At 34.9% G+C, this 20,428-nt stretch overlaps 1 long non-coding RNA gene across 1 annotated transcript; it reads right to left on the bottom strand.

Moving 5' to 3' along the window:
- Window positions 1-11,286: 11,286 nt before the first annotated feature.
- On the bottom strand, window positions 11,287-14,736 carry LOC147547561 (uncharacterized). Its single transcript, XR_015237854.1, has 3 exons — window positions 14,569-14,736; window positions 11,914-14,384; window positions 11,287-11,464 (listed from the first exon to the last, which is right to left on the bottom strand). It is a non-coding gene; the product is annotated as an uncharacterized LOC147547561 (long non-coding RNA).
- Window positions 14,737-20,428: the final 5,692 nt, after the last annotated feature.

Genomic DNA, 20,428 nt, shown 5'->3' with positions numbered 1-20,428 from the left:
ATCCATGCTAGAGGTGATTTTATGTGTGAATTCTAAAATCCTAGGTCCCCCCCCCCCCCCCCCCATCGATTACTTGTCTCCATTATTCATTTTAGTATTTTATTACTTTATGTTCCCATAACAAAATCAAATATGAAAAAGTGTGATAATTCTAGGTTAAGAACGAATTTACTTAGTCTCTGAGGATTGATCTCGGTCTTCTCTGGTTTATTATTTGACGCCCGTATACTTGCGGGTGGAGATCTTTTAGGAAAACTTTCTAGGCCCACCAAATGTCATTTGTCTCAAGTTCCTGAACAGTTCCTTTAACTCACTTTTCTGAACAACTTCTTGAGAAACAAATCCTTCATCGTGTAAATTTTAGTCTGTCCGTGAACACAATAACCTTTGATTTTGCTTCATGAATATTGTTGGTTGGATTGTTTATTATTACAACTTATGGTGGTTCAACATTCTTTAGGGGAGCTTATTTTATGTTTCTTGTATTAACGCGGGGTTGTTCTTCCCTCTGAAATCCAAAGTTTCTAGAGTCCCGCTCCCAAGCTTCAGCTTTTAAGGCCAAGTTATGTGCATCTTGAATAGTCCATAATTTAACTAACCTCACCTTTTCTCTCAAACTATATCTCAAGCTAAATTTTAATCTGTTCAGAAATCGATCTATTAGAACATTATCAGGTTTTCTAACATTTTCCATATTGTTTCTTTGAGCCAATTTTGAGAAATCCTCGTAATATTCATCCACTGAACGCAACCCTTGTCTACAGTTCTGGTATATCCTGAACAACTGTTGTTGATAATCAGGAGGTAAGAACCACTCCCTCAAGTTCTCTTTCATAGACGACCAACTCTGAATTGGAGTCTTTCCTTGTCTCATCCTTAGGAGTTGTAATTGATCCCACCAATCTGCGACACTCCCTGTAAGTCTACAAGCAATGATTTTAACTATCTGCTCATTAGGAATAAAAGCCCACATATTGACGTGTCGTTCAACCTTATCTAACCAATCGAAGAACTCTTCTATAGTTAAATACCCATCGAAAATTGGTATCTCTTCGTTGATCTTGTCCTCATGATACTCTTTACGTGGGTGCACTTGAACTGAAAAACGGTTGTCATGATAGTATTTCTCCATATTGACTGATTGATAACAAAATAAGGAATAATAATAATGTGATTCTTTTTTTTTTAACCAACTTTAGATGCATCTTTAGCAAATCCATTGATGTGTTCTAAAGTGATCTTCGCGTAGATGATACCGAACCAGGCAAATCCTCGCTCTTGATGCCAATTGACGCAGCGGAAAATTCCGGAAAGAATTAGATCTCCGTCTAAAACTTATAGAACCCACAAAAAACCTTTAGATTTCCGTCTTAAGACTTGTAAAACCAAAACTAATAAGATTAAACTAAATTACTAAATTATATTAATCAACTTGGATCAATAAAACAACTCCTAGGTCCCCCTTACATAGACTTAAGGTTTCCTTAACCTAATCAAACTCAAATAACAACTTCTAATAATTAAAATACGACAATCTAAAATCCAGAAGGTATCTTAAAGATATAAAACTGCCAAAACTAACAAATCTCTACTAAAAAAAATAGGAAACTACTAAAATAACTTGATATCATGATATCTAAGATTCTCATAAAATCTTCTAAAAATCTCCCTGCATCAGTTAGTGAAGAGTCAAAGGGTTACAGGTTGTATAATCCAATATCAAAGAGAGTGATGACCAGCAAAGATGTAGTTTTTGAGGAAGACAGACAATGGGATTGGGACGCAGCTATCATAAGGATTTGTCATTAGATCTTGAATGGGGTGATAATGAGATCATCACAGAAGAAAATGAGTCAGAAATAGATAATAGTGATGAGGAAACTACTGAAAACATTGAAGAAATTCATGTTAGTGAAGAAGATCAAACAACAACAAATGCAGCAAATCCTATGAATGCAAATGAATGTAATATAAGAGAAGGAAGGATTATAAGGGATCCCAGCTGGATGGAGGACTATATTAGTGGGGAGGGTCTATCAGACGAAGAAATTGAACTCAACATGGCCTTGGTAGATTCTGCAGATCCCATCACTTATGAAGAACTTGTGAAGAGTTCGAAATGGAGATTGGCAATGGATTCAAAGTTTAAGTCCATTGAGAAAAATCAGACCTGGAAACTTACTAAGTTGCCTACCAAAGCTAAAATAATTGGAGTCAAATGGATTTTTAAAACAAAGTTAAACGAGTTGGGAGAAGATGACATGTATAAAGGCCGCTTGGTGGCGAAGGGGTATTCTCAACAACATGGAGTAGTTTTCAGTGAAGTATTTGCTCCAGTGGCTCAAATGGACACGGTAAGGATGATATTGGCAATTGCAGCACAAAAGAGTTGGACGATCTACCAGTTAGATGTTAAGTCAGAGTTTCTCCATGGTGAACTCAATGGCATTGTTTACGTGGAACAACCAAAGGGTATGTAAAGAAGGGATGTGAGCATAAGGTATATAAGCTTCACAAAACTTTATATGGTCTAAAACAAGCTCGATGGGCTTGGTTTAGCTGTATAGAAGCTCATTTTATTAATGAAGGATTCCATAAATGCCCAAATGAACAAACATTATTCACTAAAAGGATCAATGAAGGTAAAGTGTTGATAGTTAGTATATATGTGGACCACTTAATTTACACCGGTGATGATGAAAATATAATGTCTGATTTTAAGAGTTCTATGATGAACGTCTTTGACATGACTGACTTCGGCAAGATGAGGTTTTTTCTTGGCATTGAGGTGTTGCAGAAATCTGATGGCAATTTCATTTATCAAAGGAAATATGAAATCAAAGTTTTAAAGCGTTTTGGTATGTTTGAGAGTAAGCAGTCAAATTGTGCCAGGATTCACGATGAATAGAGATGATTATGAAACTGCTGGTGGTGAGACTTATTCAAGCAAATGGTGGGAAGTCTAATGTATCTTACTTCAACTGGTCCAGACATAATGTTTAGTGTTAGTCTAATTAGTAGATACATGGCTAAACCTACTGAACTCCACTTGCAAGCTGCCAAAAGAATCCTAAGATATCTCAAAGGCACTACTAACTATTGGATTATGTATAAGAAGGGAGAGGAAGATGAAAATCTGTTTGCTTTTACAGATACTGATTATGCATGTGATGTAGATGATCGTAAAAGCACATCTAGTTATGTGTTTATTTTGAGTTCGAGTGGAGTCTCATGGCTATCTAAAAAATAACCTATAGTAACATTATCAACCACAGAAGCTGAATTTGTGGCAGCAACAAATTGTGCATGTCAGGCTCTATGGATAAAAAGGGTGTTGAAGAAACTGGGGCATGCACAAGAAGGTTGCACTACCATTATGTGTGACAACAGTTCAACAATTAAGCTTTCAAGAAATCCAGTCATGCACGGAAGGAACAAACATATAGATGTACGATTTCATTTTCTTGAGAAATCTTAGTAAAGATGGGAAAGTTGAACTAATTCATTGTGGCACTCAAGACCAAGTTGCTGATTTGATGACAAAACCTCTGAAGTTAGAAGCATTTCAAAAACTTAGAAAGATTATGGGTGTATGTGAAGATACAAATGTAAACTAAATTGCTTTATGCAGTTAGTTCAAGGGAGGGAATGAAAGAGTAACACCAGCAGAGTCAAGTTTACTTAGTCTATTTTCTTGTTTTGAATAAGTCAGGTCCCAAGTTTTAGAATGCAGTTATTTGTTGATCATATAGTTGAGAATATGCGATCATGAGCTAGTTTTTAGGCTTTCAGTTTGTGTTGCAACTATTTAAGTAGAGTCTTCACTTCAATAAAAGACAAGTCATTTATTCCATTTGTTGAGCATTTAACTATTCTAACATTATTTATTATTTTAGATACTTGATTACTTTTTATTTCCTTTACATTGTGATTATTTTTTTCTTTTTCAAGTTTGTCTTTAAGGTATCAATATGTTTTTTTACTTTATTTATATAGTTGTTATTTTTTAAAACACAAAATTAAAAAGTATTCAAGTCTTATTAAAAAAGTATTGAACATGTAAACAACTTAGATGCGAATTAATCGAAGTCAAGAGAGAATAGAAAATAGTTATTAAATATATAATAAAAAAGTATCAATTTTTTGAAGTAAATTTATATTATTTATTTTATTAGTCATCATATTTTTGATACTTGATTACTTTTTATTTCCCTGCATTTTGATTACTTTTTTTCAAGTTTGTTTTTTCGGTATCAATATGTTCTTTTGTTTGCTTTATTTATATAGTTGTTGGTTATTTAAACACAAAATTAACAAGTAATCAAGTCCTTCAAAATTTATAATAAGGTCATTTGTCAATTATGAGTAAGGAAATCAATGTACATTCCATTATAATGATATTGTTATCTCACTCATGGATGTCATCTTATAATGCCATTGTTATCTCTATTAAGGATTCACCCATTGCAGTAGAAAATCGAGGAGGTAGGTTTTCAGCCACCCTAATTTTCCATTAGACTTCCTCTCGTTAGGTCAAAATCCAATAGTTTTGAAGATTGTCATCCGTGTCATGGGAACACAATCAACTCCTGCTGATTCAAGATCAGAGTTTTCAGAATCAGCCGAAGGAGTTGATGAAGTCATAGAGGAACGGTCTAGCAACATTTTGGGAGATGAAGAAAACAAGATCAGGGTTTATCAGAGCGAATTGATTTTCAAGAATAACGGTTTGTGTTTACCAGTATTACAATTCCCGCTATTATGGTAAGACTCGTGCCATTGCTGGTCTTTTTTTGGCTAACACCAGCAAACTACTCGTGCGACATTATATTGATTGATACACTACAAGAAAAATAGAGTTTAGCGACCAAATTTTTGGCGACGATATGAGATTCGTTTGTAAATGTAAATTTTCGCGACAAAGTAAAAACTTATCGCAAATACATTTTTTTAGCGACCATTTCAAAATTTTGTTACTGCAATTGTCGCTAAAACTAAGGACGAAAATTTATAATTTCCTCCATGTCCTAGAAACAAATTTGCGACGTAATTTAGAGAGAAAATTGATGTTCGTTGCAATTAGGTGTATTTACGATCAAATAGTTCCTCGCAGAAAAATATTTTCTATGACAAAATAGATAATTGCTGCTAGTAATATATTTTGCCACAAAATATACTTTTGTAACAAAAAATTACAATTGCAGACAACAATATTTGGATGGTAAAAATATTTTTCTACGACGGATGTAATTATTGTTGCTAGATTTTTTCGACATCAGGGATTCTTCGCTAAAAAAATTGCAGCAAAATCATATTTGGCCAATAAATATATATTCCCTGACGGTGATACTACGACCAAGCGACGACAAAACTTTTTTCGTCGATAAAATTTTTTCGTAACAAAAATATAATGTTTAGCAACAAAACTTTTTGTCGCTAGACCCATTTTTTCTTGTAGTGATACAGATGTAGTAGACAATGCTTACATTGTTAGCCATGCTGAGGAAGCAAATATTGTATCTAAACGGGTTAATCTCAATTCCTCATTAGATTCTTCAACACTGGTTGGTATGTGCAAATAAATGCATGCAGCTTGCGCGAAAGAAACAACAAAAGAAGTGGATGGAAAAAAGGAAAGAAAAAGTGAAAAACGGATGCTGAAAACAAATTCAGTTCGGCTCTTGAGCGTGTTGTAGGTGGGACTCAGAGTGCGAAACCTAAAGAAATATTCGAAGCAATGGGCAAGACGACAAAACAAAAGAAGCCTCATTACCTGATATATAGAACAGTTGAGTCTTAGAGGACTTTGCTCAAACACTTCTTATACTTGTTTCACTGGTAGGAGGGGAGTTTTAAGACTTCACGAATGTCTTACTAGTTTATATCAAAGCCAAAAGAAAAATAAGTTTTTGTTTTATTTTATTTATTGTTCATTGCTCAACTAATATTCCCTCTTACAATATTTGTTTTTTATTATTATTTTGATTAACTAATATTGGGGCGAAAATACCTCAAACCACCAACCTCGTTCCGACTCAGGGGACTCTCTCTGTAGCACCCTCACTTTAGAGGGGTGCCACCAGCAAAAAAGTAGGGCCCCAAATAGCATAAGCCCTTTTAATTCCTAAACCCTTAACCCTTCGCAATTTCTTTCTTTCCTTCCTTGTGCAGCCTGTGAGGGTGAGAAAGTGATTTCTAGAGAGAAGGAGAGTGGGAAAAGGAAAGAGCTTCAAAGGGATATGCTAAAGAGTTTGGTTTCTTCTTCTTGGTACTACAACTCAAGTAGGTTTTATCTTCCCTAGGGTTTACATAGCCCTCTTTAATTTCAAACTTAGATTTGAATGGTTAGAACTATAATAGCTTTAAACTATGAATTTTTGTCAAGTTATTATCAACTTAGAACTAATTAGTGACACAATAGACATCTACTATGATTCTAAACTATTTCTAACAACAATATAGTAACCCTAGACCATTATAGTTGTATTAATGGAGTATATATACACCCGGACAGCAACCCATGCTATTAGGATTATATAAATAGAGTATATATACACCCGGACAACAACCTCGGCTATTAGGGTTATATAAATAAAGTACAAATACACCCGGACAACAGCCTATATGCTAAGAATTGTTTATATTATTGATGTTGACAAGTGATGTTTGAGATATATATATATATATATATATGTAGTAATTTGCATCTCTAAGCGTATTTATGAAAGTAAACTCATCGTAGTGGGTTATAACGACATTAGGACTGATATTTATCGTTCCTTACTTGTTAGGTGTATGACATGATATGTCTATGAAATTGGAGCATAAATTTTATGAATATATGTGTTATATTGCATAAGGTTGTCAACCTAGAAAGCATAGGCTAGTCGGAACTAAAAATGGTTGGTTCGACATATAGGTCGATTGCAAATACTAGTTATTTATGTGATATTGGATAACTTAGTGGACCATGGTTTTGAGTTATGTTAATGATTTGAACTAAGACTAGTTGGCTCGACATGTGGGTCGATGCAAACACGGGTTTGTCAATGTGATATTCGATAACCCAGTGGACCATGGTCTTGAGTTCTAAAATGGATTGACGGTGGTAATTCATAAGTAATCGGTGGTTGACTCGACAGGCTGATCGATGCAAATACAAGTTCATTCTTGTGGACCACATACTTCTGGTTTGAGAAGTAATTTACCAACTTAAGGTTGGCTCGCTTCCTGCATAATTGTGATGTGCGGCGACCGAGGGGTCGCATGGTTTATTAACGAGGATTAACTCGATGCAAACACGGATGACAAGTGAAATCGTCTTGTGGACCTTAAAAATTGGTTATAACCGTTCGAAAGGGAAGTTGTATTATATGGATCTCTTCAACCGTGTAACAGGTTGACTTTAGTGGTGTTGGCACGAAGGGTGTAACACAATAGACTATGTTATTGACTTTCTTCTGTTCGATACTTGATTTCGTTGTTGAATTGGTCTATTTAGACCTTAGGTAATTGGAAATCTACTAGCTGGGTTCTGGCCCAGCCTACTATTTTTTCAGGTGATAGAGATCAGGGAGCGCCACTAGTTTGATCTCAGTTCGGCAGCTCAGAGTTTCTTTCGTAGCTTTTTCTTCCAAGATTAGGTAGTTGTTTGGATTTATTTTCTTGGATTCGTAGTATTTCCTTCAGACTCATTTATCTATTGATGTAATCAGATACTCCAATGATTATTATTCAATATATTCTTCATTAGTTTGATTTGTGATATCTTAAGAGCTCCATAATGTATTGGTTTGCCATTTGTTTGGCTTTCATGTTTATTATGTTATGATTCAGAGGTGGAATGCTCTATATCTTGGTTTTCATGGCGGCTGACGTGGAAACTGGGACTTGAGGCGTTACAAAGTGGTATCAGAGCTCTAAGTTCATAAATCCTAGGGTCAGTGTGCAGGGTTCAACCCTGTGAGGCGCATAGTATGTGGTAATTTTCCGTGCGGAGTTATTCGTTGTCTAAGTTTTAACTTAGTTTCTCTTCTGGATTTGATTAGAGTTATTGAAAGCAGAAGGGATACTGGTCGTGGCAGAGGCCGTCGCAGTACTCGAACCCGAGGAGGTGGTAGAGGTAGATGCGTTTTAGTTGAAGAAAGGGGATCTACATTACCAGAGGGTTCACAGGGACAGTCATGGGGTCATGAAACCCCAAATCCTAATTTGGATGGAGGGTCAACTGTGACAATAGGAGTTGAGGAATTACACGACATAGTTAACAATGTTGTGCAAGCAGCGATGCAGGCTAATGAGATTCCACAGAATTCCTCCTGCATTTATCCTGCATTTGACGACTCCGATATTTAATAAACCAAATCACAGCCATAAAATGTGATTTCTTATTTTCCTCTTTAAAAAGATAAACTAAAATTGGATTAATACACATGTCTCCCCCTTCCAACCCATGAGGGTTTGTTAACTACCACTAGGGTTCCAAACTACTAAGCAACAATGCATAAGCACAATAAAAACTTCATATTCTATTACCTAAACTAAGACAATAGATAAACTTACTTGAATACAATAACTGAAGTTTTTTAAACCTTTATTGCTATTTCTGGACCATCATCTCTAGTTGCATGGTAAAAATTCTCCAGCGAACAAGAAGAAGACCAAATAGGACATAAGAAAATGGCAAAATGAATCAAGAAGATTATACATACGGCTATTATGAGAAAACTGTCAAAACTTAAGATGAAGAAACTAATATAATTAGTTATGGTAACGTACTTCTTTCCCGGTTGAAATGCAACCATTTATGTCGTTAAATACACGATGTTTCAACATTTAAACCTAACCATTCGAGTTCTTGGGTCAATAGTTTGCAAGAACATATAACTAGACCACGAAATATTAATCGGACAAAACGTAAAATGGGCACATAAAATTGGTTAATCATCATTTTGAGCTAAAATATATTCTGCCCTACTCTCATGGACAAAAGAAATTCAATTCTATGATATATAAGAACTAAAATTACTAAACAGAAATGAACACTAACTTGTTCAACGGTGGCCCTATCTGCTTTCTCAGTAGTTGTAGTTCTCCCAATCGTCGATCCTCGAACACTTCCACAAATTTCTGTTGTTACAGAATTCAAGAATTCTGAATTTTAATCTATATATATATATATATATATATATATATATAAAGTGATGTAGATTGTTGCGGAAGCGTTAAAGTAATGGAATCCACCATTAAAAGTATGATAACATAACTAAATAAACTGATAAAATAACGATAAAACAATAAACTGAATTAATAATAAACTCAATTGATAATATTCCAACATCTAAAATAAAGATGGACTCAACTCCTTTTTATAGGGTTTAGATATTTCTAGATATACTTCAAATAAGAATTAAATAACTTCTAAACTCTTCTCGATAACTATTAACCTAAATAGACTTCTAAAAATAAGAAAACTTCCTAAAACTCGAACTCTGAAGAAACTTGTCCAATAACCTCACTTGGGCTTGGTCGTGTATGGCCGACTGACCCATTAGGTAGATGGTCTCCATCATACTCCTCTTCTTTCCAGAAGGTTTCCCCAAACCTTCCCGTTAAGATTGATGTTACCACATACGATAATATCAACAAACCGATCCTTAACTCCCATTTGGCAAGAAAGATGCCGAAAATCCGCAGAAGACAAATATAGCCTAAATCACCAAAAAAATATGAAATTAATGATGCCAAAAGTCTATAGGAAGCAATAATAGTGAATAAAAGGCTAATAAGTTACGACATCTCCCATCATCTTGTAATCGGAAAAAGAAGACCAAAAATATGATATTTCTTTGAATAGAAAAATCACCCATGAATATCTTCAAATCCAATATGCTTGAAGCCACATTTCTTTCAATAACAAATATAAATATCTTGTCAAGGTGTCGACCAGTAAGTGAAGAATGAAACCCATTAAAAGATGGTAGAATATGAAAAGACGAGTCACCCGGTTCCCAAATAAAAGTCTGATAGTTCTCCAAAATTTGAGGCCTAGAAATCGGCTTGAAAATACTTTTGAGTTTGTTCTTCGTATTATCAAATTCATCAACAATCAGACTTGGACCACCACTTGCACCCCACTCAAAAGTTTTCCAATACCCATAATTATAGTATTGAACCCTAATCTCTCAACCTCTAAACACATTCTTTCTTTTAAATCATGATCTCTAACAATACGAACCTCAAAAGGAATTTGAGTTTCAACTAATGGTTGAGCAAGATCATTAGTTTTTGTATTTGTAAAAGAATCAAAAGCATCTTCAAGTTTTTGTTGAGATTCTTCATCTGTATCAATATATACATCAGTGGATTCTCAATCATGGTTAGGGTTTACGTTACTTTCTTCTTCATCCGTCTTGGAACAATTTTGTTCTTTGCAAGAACTTCACTTTTGACGGTATCGATTACGATGGTCCACAAAATTTTAGATAATAGTTTACTCGATTCAATTTTTGCTTCAAAATAAGATAAATACTCATCTGTAGGAAGAAAAAGATACCTGAAAATACTTTTCAATTGAGCCCAATCATCTATGAATTCTTCCTTGATCAACGAGTCCCCATTGCATCTCGTTAAATTTTCATGGACTCTCTTAGACAAGTGTTGTTCAACGAAAATAACCTAATTTTGGACATGAACATCTTGATTTCTGATATAATCCTTTATGTGTTGAATCCAGAAATCTATGTAACATTGATTGTCGAATAGTGGAACTTTAGAAACTCTATTAATTTTTTCTGCATCTTCTCGATCAACATAAAATTAACGTGTATCTCGAATAGGATCCGAACATAAACGTGGAAAAAGCTTCCAACATTCAAGAAGAGACGTATACATAAAAAAAAAAGCATTTGTTCCACTACAAAAAATATTGCCATTAGGGACGGCGAAAATTCGTCCCAAAAGCATAAAAACCGTCCCCAATATAGTATTGGGGACAGAATTTTCTCCATCCTAGAAAGAGGCGTCCCAAATACTATTGGGGACGGTTATAGCGACGGAGAGTTTCTGTCCCCAATGTTGCTTTTGGGACGATTGCATCTGTCCCTAAATACCGAGTTAGTAGGGACAGGCATTTACTGTACCTAAAAGTGTGACAAAATTACCTCTTCCTTTGCATTTGGGACCATTAACATCTGTCCCAAAAAAATTGGCAGAAGTTTCCTGTAGATGTATTTGGGACAGTTAAATTTTCATTGAGAAAAATATTTTTAGATTGAAAATTGTAAATTTGACAACTAAACGATTAAAACATTGATAATCAAAATAATTTGTCCATACAAAAAGATCAACTCACAATTGTACCAAGGAAAAACATATAACAAAACTTTCAAAAGGGTGCCATTCGCTTGAATCTCTGTCACTGAACTTTATCGACGCCTTTAACATAGAAAGGATGTTCCAAAAACTGTAACAAAACAAAAAGATAACAACTAATTACTAGAATATTCAATAAAGTTATACAACAAGTGACAACCAAAACAAAAATTATAACTATAATATTTCAGTAAGATAATTTAAAAGAGGAAAAAATAAAGAGAGGATCTAGTGTAATATTTCAAGTGCATTTTAAGCTTGGCGGTCCAATTGTTTTTTCTGGCCCAAACGAAAAAAAGAGAACGTCAACCTTGTTTACAGGTAAAAACAGAACTACTTCACAATAACCCCCTTCCGTATACATGTCGCAGAGTTATCCATCATTGCAAGGGAAGTATAAATTGATCAAATTTAAAACAGAAGCAAAATAGAATTTTCGATATTCAAAATTTAAAAGGTCATGTTATAGAGTTAGTGAAGAATCTAGCAGTGCAATAACAACTAGACTTGAAATAGCGAAAGAAGTCGAGAAATACTCACAAGGAGATATGCCACTAACTCTGCAATTATGGTACATAGAAGCAGGCTTTAATTTGTTAATTACAGTTTGAAAATCCGGAACGTAAGGCTGGTATAATCCCCAATCCTCGTAGCAGCCAAACAACCAGCAGCAAAGCATTAAACTGAAAAGCCCTACGATATCCAACCGCATTGGATATTCAGTCATTAAAAAGAGAACAATGAATGCACCAATGAAACACATACTTGCTTCGAAGGATTTCTAGTTTCTTTCGACTGGCCATACTCAAGATAGTCTAAAACCACTAAAATAATCCATATGTAAAATTTTCCATCAGTACAAGAAGTAATAAAGTTTGAGTATTAACTTACTAAAACCCCACTAATGATGGAGTATGCTATTCCACCATAATTTCTCTCTGTTTTAAGCCAAGTACAAATGGAGTTTGACTTCGAAATTTAGCTTTTACTTATTTCACGGAGTTTCAATTATTTTTTAACGTAAGCGAAAAGAATATTTATCTTTAAGTCTAAGTAGCTTCAAATCCATACAGAGCATTGGCTGTTGTTGCATGTATATAAATTTATTGAACCTCAAAATCCTATTTACCACCAAAACATCAATTTCCTATAACTGCATAAAATATGGAGGCTCGAGCTAGATGAAACCATAATCTGAGTTCCTTCGCAAAAAGAATTCGACCTGAAAATTTCAAACAAATAAAAAAACCTACAATTTTAAATAATCAACTAACTGCCTATGAAATACACAATTTTCTCAATACTCTCTTGGTAATATTACTAGGATACATCAAGTTTTGCCTGTCTGAAACATCAAGGTTTAATATCTTAAACAAAAGTTAGAAGATAGAAACTATACATATATGAATTAACAAGCTATCCTAAGCTACATCCTGGACTAGCTGAATACTTAACAAACCAATACATAGATGATAGCTTAACCTTGTTTTCTATGATTTCTTACATTCCTCATCTCTACAAAGCTTGTAAGGGTACTAGACCAAATTCAAGACAACAACACATACTTAAGGATAAGTAGACAGCAACAAATATAACACATACAAAAGCAAAGTTTCTTTGAGTCAAATGATCAAAAATGTAAAGAGCAAAAAATATAATGAGAGATAATGTACCAAAAACATCTATTTCTATATGTTAGAGGATTAAGAAAGTGCAAAATCAGAAAACTATTAACGGAACTGAAATGAAACTAAACCGTTACCTTTTGATTGAATAAAACAATCCTTGAGATTAGCTTAAACTAGATCGAAAATAGTCGATCTCTTTGCAGCCGGTATTCGTGAGTACTATGGTTTTCAAGAGAGATAAAGTGAGTTCACATGAGAGATTCTTATGAAATTTGAAGAATTACTTGAGTTTCGGTTCTTGTTTATGATTTTAGAGTTATGAGAACTTGAAACCAGTAATATTAATCAAAGTAAACCCCTTACTTGTGGTTTCTCTTGTGTAGTTACACTAAACCACTAAACGATTAGGATTATAAAGATGGAGATGAAAGTTTGGAATATAATAAAGAACCTCAGGAGCTAAGAGCTAATGCTAGAGATGTTCAAGGGAGAACGTAATTTCCGATGTGTGTATTATTCTCTCAGTTGTTTCGAAGTTGAAACACGACTAAAAAACGATTTTAGAGTGTGAAGCGTGTGATGTATACATAGATGAAAAAAAGAACAAAATTACTTATGGAATATGCAGATACCTGGTATTTTGCCAACTATGATACTATACACCTACAAGGACCAATAGTTCCACGACGAAGCAAAACCATCATAAAGAAAATGCAGATACCTAGTAAGGAGCTGACTGCAAATCGAGTCCTATGATACTTGAATCAGAAGAGACCTACATAAGGAAAATAAATCTAGCACTTCCCAAACAAACTTCACAGTTTAAATCACTTTCTTGAATCTTACCTGACTAAGTATCCTTCCTGAAGGTGTAGATTCATAAAAAGATATAGGTGCACGAAAAAGAGAGTTCATTGGCTGAGAAAATGAAGACTTCGATGATTGAACACCCTAGGCAACTACAGAAGACATCTAACCAGTAGGAAGAATATAAAACTACATCCAATGAGCAAATACGCTACAAATACTCACAATTTAAGGATAGAAATATATCTTAATTGATTAATGTCATATACTCTTAACAACAGCAAACCCTAATGGATTAATGTCATAAACTCCTAATTTATTAATTTCATGAAGAAGAAGAAAAGAAGAACAACAAACCTTGTGTCGTTTTGCTACAAAATTCTGGTCCTGGAAAAATAAAATTGAATAAATTTGATGCAAAATCGAATCAGGATTTTATGTAATAAACACTTAATTGCTTAATTTGAAGAACAAAAAGAATATGAAGAAGAAGAAAAACATGTCCTTGGTTTTGCAAGAGAAATTGGAATTGTGGAACGATCCGACTTAGTTAAACCTTGAAACTGAAATGATTTGCTGCAAAAACGAATTAGGGTTTCATGTTATAAACTATTGATTGATTTATTTGAAGAGGAAGAGGGTGAAGAAGAACAACATACCTCGGGGTGCCACCATAAAACCCTAGAACTCTAAAAGTAGATGATACAAAAAAACACCAGAGAGAAAGAAATCGAACAAGAAGAAGAACAACAAGCCCTACCGAGTAGAAGAAGAGGAAATCGTGCTCTATCATGCTCTGGTGCTCTATCGTTCTGAGCCAAAAAGATGAGAGGGAAAGAGAGGAGAGAGAAAAAAAGCAAAAAAAAATGACAAATAAAGATGGAAATTGGTGTGTTGGTTTGGCGCCTCTTTTTTGGGGCGAAATTTTGAGCTATTTCTGTAGCTGTCCCTAGAATAAATTTGTTTGTCCCAATTGTAATTTGATTAGGGACAGATAGTAAAAATTGTCCCTATCTTTAAAATATCAAGGACAGACATTAAAATGTATGTTCCTACTGGCCGCTTTTTTTGTAGTGTTCTTAGATGCTTCAAGCTCTGAATACCAACTGATGTAGATTGTTGCGGAAAGCATTAAAGTAATGGAATCCATCATTAAAACTATGATAAAATAACTAAATAAACTGATAAAATAACGATAAAATAATAAACTTGATTAATAATAAACTCAATTGATAATATTCAAGGATCTAAAATAAAGATGGGCTCAACTCCCTTTTATAACTAAATAACAAGGAATGAAACTTCCCGAAATTTCACCGAAATTTCGCGAAATGTTTCCTAAAATGAGATTAGGTGCACGAAATTACACTTACAACTATTTCCTGCATAGTTTCCACCGACATGATCGAAATTTCCACCGAAGTTGTGGGAAATATCGAAATTTCCACCGACATGATGGAAATTTCGACCGACATAGTAGAAGTCTAGCAAAAAAAACCCGGAGAAACAAATAGTAGAAACATATCCATTTCTTCGTCTTTTTCATCTTCATTTCTCTTAGATCTTTCTTGATTTTTATGTTATGTTTTCCATGTTTTTTAAATCTATTTGAATGATTTACGCCTTGGCTTAACTGCCTAAATTGATTTTATCTTAGTAACACCTCTAATATAACTGTGTAATTGACGATACCTTCTCAAACTAACATAGTTTGTTAATTATTATCAGTAAGAATGTTATCTTTTGGGTGTTATAGCCAAAAAATTATTCAATTTACCCCCGGAAGTAACTGTGTAATTGTTAATACTCCCTCAAACTAATAGATCTTGTTAAACATCATTTTTATGTTTCATTATGGTTCAATAATCTTGTTATACATAATTGCATCATATTTCTATCATTTCTGTAGATTTGTAAGATTTCCACACTGACCGAAACATTTCTACGAAACGTTTCCACTTTTAGACCGACCGAAATTTCCACCGAAACCGAAATTTCATTCCTTGCTAAATAAACTGATAAAATAACGATAAAAATAATAAACTTGATTAATAATAAACTCAATTGATAATATTCCAAGATCTAAAATAAAGATGGGCTCAACTCCCTTTTATACGGTTTAGATATTTCTAGATATACTTGAAATAAGAAATAAATAACTTCTAAACTCTTCTTGATAACTATTAACCTAAATAGACTTCTAAAAATAAGAAAACTTCCTAAAACTTGAACTCTGTATAAACTTGTCTAATAATCTCACTTGGGCTTGGTCGTGTATGGCAGACTGACCCATTAGGTAGATGGTCTCCATCATAAAGTGAGAGAGAGGGAGTGAGAGAGTGAGAGAGAGAGAGAGAGAGAGAGAGAGAGAGAGAGAGAGAGACCTAAAGAGGAGAAGGACGAACATGATGAGTGAATTTATTGTTCCGAGCGGTAGAATAGGAGAAGAAGGAGGATGATGAGTGAATTTTTGCGTTATCACATAAGGCTCGGTTTAAATAATGATGTCTACAGTTGTGTTTTTTTTTTTCCTTTGATTTATTTCATTAATTGATTGTCAAACATAAATTTTCCTACTCTTTAAGACCATTGATGTTGGCGAACCACCACCCGGAATCCAGAAAATATTGATTTCATTGCTTCTGCTTAGATGTTTGGCAAGGTAAGTGGTTTTTATATTTTCTACCAATCTCTTAATTACAAAAGGATTCAATGAAAATGAGTTAAATATATTAATGTTTTGGGTTGGCGACGAAAGAAACTTGTGTTATATAATTAGTTATAGGGAGATTTTAAAAGGTCTCCCCGTTTTTGTTAAAAGGCCTCCCCATGGTTTCGTTGACTTAGTAAAAAACTTTTGACTTAGCTTGGTTAAAGGCCCCCCCTCTTTGAATGGGTGAAAAAAAAACCCCTTTAAAGGTGTATTTCACCCACATTTTCTCTCCATCATTTGAACACGCCACATCATCATCTTCTCCGGCAGGGTCGCCGGTCGGCCAAACTTCCGGCCGGCGACCTTCAAATTTTTTTTTTTTTATTCTCTCTCTCTCTCTAAAAACAATTTTTTTTTTTTAAACTCTCTCTCTCTACAGATCTAGAAAGAGAGAGCAGATCCATTGAAGGTCTGTTCGCAGACCTTCAATGGATCTGCTCTCTCTCTCTCTAGATCTGTAGAGAGAGAGAGTTTAAAAAAAAAATTGTTTTTAGAGAGAGAGAGAATTAAAAAAAAAAATTTTGAAGGTCGCCAGCCGGAAGTTTGGCCGGCCGGCGACCCTGCCGGAGAAGATGATGATGTGGCGTGGTCAACATCACCGGTCTTGGGTTAAGTTTGACCTAACGGCGTTAACTTTGCCGTTAGGTCAAATATTGATGAAGGAGGTGCTCTTTTGTAGAGGGGGGCCTATAACCACATGAGTTATAATGAGGGGCGCTTTTAGCGGGGAGGCCTTTTAACAAAAACGGGGGGGGGGGGGGCCTTTTAAAATTTCCCTTAGTTATATTGCTGGTGACAAATGCTTGCCATATTTTTTTTACATTATAATCTTTGACTTACATTGTAATCGTTTCACTATCCTTTCAATATTATTATAGGTTCTCTTCCTTCACGGGAGATGATGTGTTTTACCGGAATTTTTGTTATGAATATGTAAAATGCTCGACAAAAATATGGGGCTTGACAAATTCTACCCTTTTGAACTAACGTCGCTTTTGCCTCCTTCACTTTGGTTTTTTTAAAAGCCTCCTTCACTTTGTGAGTGTTATATTTCACAAAAAAGAAAATTGTCATTCATTTTGTCTTGTTTATTGAATATTCCTAACTCCTCGATAGGACAAAAATGGAGATGGGGAAATTGAAAAGAATTATGATGAGGACGAACGAAGGAATGTGAAGGTGTTTACAGAGAGGGAAAGTCAGATGTTCATGTATGAGATTTCATAATTTCATTAAATTCTCTAACTTCTTCTATAAAACTGATGAAGTAATTACGACAAAATTTTGTAAAGTAGAGAGCATTTTATAATATGACGGTTTTCACGATACCCAAATCTTTTGAATCATTAAATCGAAAGAAATATGTAATGGATTTGATGATCAAACAAGAAGTCTTTCCAGGCATGAATTCCATTAGTGAAACAAAAAAAAACCTTCGTTTTTCCTCTTTTTTTAGTCACTTTTTCAAGAAAGACATGAAATAAATATCCAACTAATTTATGGGATATGATACCAACCATTTATAAATTTGAGAAGCCTTGTAACACTCTTAAAAACGGTTCTTTGAGTATTCGTTATTTATTTGTTTTAAACATATCACGTGTGAATCTATTTCTGATACCATGTTAAATTCGCGATTATATTATAATCAGAGATAGATGAACATAAACAAATAACACCGCATTTAATGAGGTTCAGTTAGATATTCACAACCTACATCCTTCAATAAAACCACAATAACTACATACTTTATTACCACAAGTGTGATGATTCGTTACAATAATTAAATGTAAACTAATGTAATCGAATGATTTAATTTCTAAAACCCACTTTTACTAATATAGAAATTACGGTTTAGGATTTCATAGTTTCTCTTTAACTAAACTAGAAAACAATATAAAATCTATCTATTACCGTTATATAGCTACAAGAGATATCATAAATATAAGAAAATATATCTTTCAATATCTTGGGCTCATCTTGATCATCGGATCTCATCATCTCAATCCATCTCTTATATCACGTGGTTACACACGTATCTCAACACCCCTGCGTTTTCTTTGACTCGGTAAATCTAGTTTAACTGTATTTAGTTACAGGCGTCTCCAATCGGTAATTTGGAGCTAATTTTTTTTTTTTTACAGAATTGGGTTCAAAGAGCTATCGAATTCATTACGGTTATTGCAATATTGCTTCCTAATTCGAGAAGCGCATCGTGAGTTATTATTTTATTGCAACCTTCCTTGGTATATTTGAAAAAGGAGTTTTAATAAACAACAAAGAAATCAAGTCGTTGCGATTCTCAAAACTTTATACTCAGAGGTAAACTGAACTGTGGTTGCCATCTCTACCATCTTTTTAGAGCGAACAAGCCTCATACATCATACATAATTGGATTGGCATTGCCATCATGACAATTGCAATGAACCGGCTAGATAAATAATTGGACCGTCCTGAAGATGTCCTTCGACCAAAGATGCAGTGCAAGCAATTTTTCGAATAAGACAATTGATGAAGAAGATCATCAAGTCCGGACGATTTAGGGATCGTCGTGTTTAACTAGAAACCAACTACAATCGTCGAATTACGAAGTAATTCGCGGCTAACTTCGACCGTATCCTACATCGGGTTACACAAAAGAATGTCTATTTGATCGGATGATATGACTAATGGGATGAGACATATAATCATGTGAGAGTCCCATAAACATGTCTCATAGGCCTAAAAGAAGTTTAGGCAAAGATAGCACAAAAGGCCCGAAAGAAGGGATTTCAGATCGGGGCTTAAAAGTGAAGTTTTAGAGCCCGGATTGGGGCCGACCTTGGTTGGACGGTTCCCCTAATGGTGTCGGTCAGATCTGTCCAGTTGGACTTGATTTGGACGGCCAAACTAGGGGTGGGAATCGGTTCGGACGGGCGGGAAACGGACACTAAGTCAACCGGTCCGGACGGAACGGGCATAAGTCTTAAGTGTCCATTCGGACATCCGGACAAAATGGGCGGGCATTTCGGAGTTTTCTCAAACAAAGTGCCCGTCCGTGACCTTTTTGATAGTCGGGCAAACCGGGTATCGGTTGGTCGGTCACCGGTTACTAATGAACACATAAAAAAATTATTCAAAATTAAAACTGTTTAGTAACTAAACACAATTTTCTAAACTCCCACTTTACAATTCCAAAAAGTACATGAATACAAAATTAAAAGATAATCATTGAGATTTCTCATAGATTACGGTCGGTTCTATTCTTCTTCACATGGATTACGATCGGTGCATTGTGGGTTCTACGGTGTATTGTGGGTTCAAGGGTTACTGGTGAGATATTGAGATTTTGGAGGAGAGAGCGACTAGAGAAGTGGAGAGGTGAAGATAAGATTAAGAAAAGTGATTTCTAGGGTTATATATTTTTACTCTTGAAATCTAACGGTTGTAGTTAACCTTTATAATCAATCATATAGGCGGGCGGGTATAACTGGTAGGATAAACGAACGGGTATGGACGGATTCGGTCCGGCGGACAATATAAGCGTGCGGATTCTGTCGGACCACCGGGTAAGGACCTATGCCCGCGTCCGTCCGCTTAAGCTCTTTCGGTCGGGCGGGTATGGACCGATTCGGGCAACGGACGGTCACGGACGCTTCAGACTCGGGCGGTCGTGGGCGGATTCCGGGTTTTCGGACCAAAATCCCACCCTTAGCCACAACTAAGGAAACATGGAAAATGGAAACTAGTTTATATTTTCGACTATTTCCTTAATCTTATTTAAAAGGGACTTTTAGGAAACCTAACTAGGGTTGGACTCTAACTTAGGACTCTATATAAGGTATCTTAGGGACTTGAATAAGGTGCTGAATTTCTCAATAAGCTTTCTTACTCTACAACATCAAGTAGAGAAAGAAAGAGAGCTAAT

This window comes from Eschscholzia californica, unplaced genomic scaffold (assembly GCF_041429995.1).
Source record: "Eschscholzia californica isolate CP2 unplaced genomic scaffold, dmEscCali1.0.p SCAF_3, whole genome shotgun sequence".
In the NCBI taxonomy this organism is placed as follows: Eukaryota; Viridiplantae; Streptophyta; class Magnoliopsida; order Ranunculales; family Papaveraceae; genus Eschscholzia; species Eschscholzia californica.
This window is presented reverse-complemented; position numbering and strand designations above follow the sequence as displayed.